Source organism: Chrysochloris asiatica, unplaced genomic scaffold (genome assembly GCF_000296735.1).
Source record: "Chrysochloris asiatica unplaced genomic scaffold, ChrAsi1.0 scaffold00062, whole genome shotgun sequence".
In the NCBI taxonomy this organism is placed as follows: domain Eukaryota; kingdom Metazoa; phylum Chordata; class Mammalia; order Afrosoricida; family Chrysochloridae; genus Chrysochloris; species Chrysochloris asiatica.
Window position 1 is genome coordinate 7,242,545 of NW_006408580.1, and position 5,282 is coordinate 7,247,826.

Here is a 5,282-nt window from a genome sequence, read left to right on the forward strand (position 1 = left end):
GATACCTCTTGAAAGAAAGACCTGCAGGAAAAATGGAGGCAGATGGGCTGTTACTACAAGAACAAACAAGTCGCTTCCCTAGAAAACATCAAGGCAAGTGGCCAGGTCCTCTCAACTCAGACCCCCTTCCAAGACTAAGACTCAACGGAAATTCACTCTCTGATTGGTGACCACACACCTCACCGATGGGGGGAAGTGGGGTAAAAGCAGCAATGAAGAGGCAAGCTAAGCCCTACAATGTTCAGTGGAGTTCTGTGGACTCAGTTGGGGACCCGGTTGGCAAGCAGTGTGAAGAGACCTGGGGACTCTTGGGCCCAGAGTCAGTGGCGTGGCCACACAGGACTCGAGAGGAGAGTGGAGCTACCGGCTAACAGAAAAAGAGGACATATGCACAGGAGCGCTCACACTTGCAAATGATACCCATGTGACCTGGACCTGATGACTGGACGATCGGAGCTCAACCAGGAGAGGAAAGAAGAGGGGAAAAAAAAAAAAAAAAAGATTCATCTAATACAGTCTGATGAACTTGACCTATACCTATGGAGTAGCGACTCAAAAGAGGGAACAAATCCTCATAGCAACAAACATTCACTCACACAGAGTGAACAGAGAAGGGCAGCGTGGACATTGGATACTCAAATTGGGACGGGGGACTACAAAGGCCAAAAGTGACTGGCTTACAAGCTTTCAAGAGGGAACCTGGTGCTAGGGAGCATGGCGGAAGGCAGAATCTACAGTAGATATTATTCAATCTGTCTGGGCGGAACTGATGAAAGGAGATACAGATGGGTAACTCGTGATACTGTAGTGAATAATGCTTATCAGGATGGACTATGAGGGTTGGAAATGCAAAGGTAGAAGTTTTGTAACAAGGAAGGGAGTGATTAAATCTCCAGGATAGGAGCGGAGACCTCTGGGACCATGAACGGAGAAGAGCCAAGAGCGGGACCCTACCCAGAGAAACAGAGATGCCTGAGATGGAGGCAGAGATGATGACGCGGAGTGATGAAGCGGCTGGGGACTTTGGACCCAGAGAGGGAAAGGGACTGTGGGCCGAAAACTGGGGGGAGGAGAGGGAAGTATATGGGGTGGGTTTCTGGGATATACCCTTTGGGTGGTTGATGATGCATGGAGGGGATTGGAACCATGGCAATGAGATGATATACGAGGGAATGAATGTAAAACTAAAGTTCCCCCATGTAAACTATCATATAATTCACAATAAAACATTAAAAAAAAAAACAGCATAGGAGATAAAGAAGAAGTAATGTATTGTTCTTAGGAGACAGGCCTATTTGTAAAAGAAGATGTCTTAATGCATTGAAAAAATACTATCTGAGCATCTACTAGTCATCAGGAAATGTGCTAGAGCTAAGATTACAACAATGAGCAAAATAAATCTGGTCTTTGCTTTCAAGGAATTTTCAGTTTATGGAGAAGCAATTATTAATTACATAATTTCACAAATGAAGGCAGAATTCCAACAGTGACCAGTGACAATGAGGTGCAGCCATACCTCATTTTATTGTTCTTCACTTTATTGTGTTTTAGAGATATTGCACATTACAAATTGAAGGTTTGGGGCAATCCTACATTGTATAAGTCTCTTGACACCATTTTCCCAACAGAATGTGTTCACTTTATGTCTCTGTGTCACATTTTGGTCATTCTTACAATATTTTTAATTTTTCACAATGCTGTTGCCCACAAATGTTGCTGTTGTTGTTTTTGTGTGTTGTCATGTGCTGTCAAATCAGTTCCAACTCATGGCAACTTTATATATGGTTTAAAACATCCACCTTGTGGTCCATTTCTTATCCTGCAGTACCACACTAGGAATGCTGAGTAGGAGGAACCAAAAATTTATTGTGTCTGGAGGATGTGAATCAAGGTAAGCAGAGTAGAAGGTGTGACCTCTTTTCCTAGTGCATTTGTTTTCTATAGTCTGCAATTGATCCAAAGAAATAGCTGTACAGGAATTACTGATAGTCATAGCAATCTTGATTTACTTGTTTCTCACTTTGTAACAAAAAACACAGTTAAGAGAATCAAAGTTTTGAGGGATCAATTGAAGGATGCAAAGCTCATACATTCTCTCAGAGGTTTTTGAATCCATATTTGATCATGTTGGAGAGTAAGACCTAAGGACTGTACCATTAGGCATTTCATACTCAAAAATATTTCTCTTCCTCTGAGCATTGATGTGGAATAATATTGAGGAGATCTAAAAGAAAGATTCCCCTGTGCAAATGATTAATTGGAAATACTCACAGCATGTGGCAGAGAACTAATATCCTGAATATTCAAAGACAGTTGAGAGATCATTAAGGAAATGTATACACACAGAGAGATGAGGAGGCTTCAAAAAGTTCATGGAAATATTGAATAGAAATATAATGACATTTTTATATAAGCTTCTTGAAGCCATATATTTGTGTGTGTATGAGTGTGTTTGTGTGCTTAACCATATATATGTATACATACACACAGATTGATGGCACAGTTGTTAAACACTTGGCAGTTTGTCACATATATATGGTTCATACTTTACTGTTTTGGTGTTTGTTTTGTTTTTTTGTGTGTGTCTCACAATCTTTTTTTCAAAGTAGACATTGTGAGTACTATATTGTGACCATTCTGGGTGTTCTTTGGTTTTTTTTTTCTCTTTTTTCTGGTTTCTGCTTATTTATTTAGTGATTTCCCTGGAATAATTCTGGAGATGTTGTATTCCCTACAGTTCTGGTGTGAAGCTGTATGATAAGCACTAGATTATTAACCACAAGGTCAACGGTTCAAAGTCACCAGATGCTTCTTGTAAACCTTATACAGGGTCACAATGAGTCAGAACTAACTCAACAGCACTTAACAATACTATGTACTAACTGGGTTCTCTTCTTACTTTTTAAAAATCGAAAAGAAGAAAAATAATAAGCCTAAACTTGTGGTGCTGTGGGTTAATGTGCCAAACTGCAAAGCCATTTGAACTGCAAGGTCGGCAGTTCAAGCTCACCAGCTGCTCCTCAGAAACCCTATACCAGGTCGCAATGGGTTGGAACTGACTCAACAGTACTAAAACAACCACAACAAACTCCTATGGCCATCTCTGGGTTAGTATAGATTAGAACGCATGCCTTCAAACTTCAGGCAGTTTAGGTCAGTTTCAACTTTTATTTTTTGACTATGTGGGGCATAAAGTTTAACTGGAAGTCAAACTAGAAGTCAGTGACTGGGTCCCTCTTCTTTCCCTGTCCTTTCCTGGACATATACACAACTCTACTTTTGCATATAGCCTTCCAGTTTCCCACAAGTATGTTGAAGCTTTTAAAATTATCCTGTTGTTGTCTAAGGAGCCCTGATAGTGTTGTAGGATAAGCACTGGGGAGGTCGGCTGTTCAAACTTACTATCCATTCTGCAGAAGAAAGATAAGTCTTTCTACTTTTATAAAGGTTTATAGGCTTGGAAATCCTACATAGGGTTGCTATGAGTTGGAATCAATTCTAGAGTTATTTTTTCATGCATATGGTTCATACTTTCCCATTTTTTATGTGTCTCATAATTTTTGTTTTTCATACTGGATATTTTGAATACTATACTGTAACTATTCTTTGGTTAGTTTTGTTGTTGTATCATTCAATGATTTACTGTGAGATAATAAATCATTCAAGCTCAAAAGGGAAACATTTACCTAAGGATAAAGGTGAGACGGAATGGGAAGGAGGGTACAATGGAAATAGGAACAATAAGGAGGAAGTGGGATGATTGTTGTTGCATGGAAAGGCTGCAATCATTAAGGTAAAAGAAAGTATATTATTGGTTTAATGGAAAATTGATGATATTGTCTGTAAACTTTCTCTCAATTAAAAATTAAAAGTTGAAAAAAATTAACTATATCTGTGAGAAGAGATGGGGGAGAAGTTCAATATCATCAGCAAAAACAAGGCTATAGGCAGACTGTAGTATAGACATCAGTTGTCCATATGTAAGCTGTGGCTGAAGCTAAAGGAAATTGAAACAAGTCCATGAGTACCAAGATATGACCTTCTATAAATTCCACCTGAATTTAGAGACCATCTCAAGAATAGATTTGATGCATTAGACACTAATGACCTAAGAACAGAAAAGTTTTGGGATGACATCAAGAACATCATATAAGAACAAAGCAAAAGATAATTAAAAAAAATAGGAAAGAAAGAAAAAAACAAAATAGATGTCAGAAGAGACACTGAAGCTTGTTCTGAAGCATAGAGAAGCTAAAGCACATGGATGAAATGAGGAAGTAAAAGAGCTGAGCACAAAACTACAAAGGACAGTTTGAGAAGACAATAGGAGGTCCTGGACAGAGTGAGAAAAAAATGTGGAATGAAACTCAAAATCATCTAAGAGAAATGGTTTACTCATCTGATAGAGACTAGTAGAAAGAATCCCTTAAACCTGACCTTTAGATATACTTTAGTCCTAGAACTGAACTCACCCCATCGCTCAACTTTCAGAAAATTGTTGTTAAGTGCCATCATGTTGGTTCTGACTCATAGCAAACCTGTCTGTGCAGGGTTTCCAAGGAGTGCCTGATGGATTTGAACTGCCAACCTTGTGGTTAGCAGCCCAGTGCTAATCCTATAATGCTACCCAGGCCTATATACACTCTTCATGACAATCAACCATAGAAGACCCAAAGTTCAGCAGTTGCCCAGGAGTATATCTCAGAAGACAGGAAGGGTATATCTCAGAAAGAAGGACTAATGAAAAAGGTAAACACAAAGAGGAAATGGGAAGAGTGAATTTACATTGTGGAAATTGCAATCAATGTTGCAAAACAAAATGTGTATGAATTGTTAAGTGGAAAACCAATTTGTGCTGTAAATTTTCACCCAAATCATAATAAAAATATTTTAAACAAATAACTCAGAAGTGATTAGGTTTATGACACATTCTACACTGATCATTGTTGTTAAGTGCCATCCAGTTGGTTTTGACATATAGCAACCCTGTACAGGGTTTCTGAAGAGTGGTTGGTGGGTTTGAACCACCCACCTTATAGTTCAAACTGACCTTGTGATCTAGTGCTTTCCCCACAGGGGCTGATTCATATAACAAAGATTATCCTGTTCCTAAGTGGGATTACACCATTCCTTTTCAATTTGTCATTCCCTGCATAGTAAACCATGTGGTTATCAGATTCAAAATGGCCAGTACCAGTCCATTTCAGCTCACTAATGCCTAAGATATCTATGTTTATGCATTTCATTTCGTTTTTGACAACTTCCAATTTTCCCAGATTCAT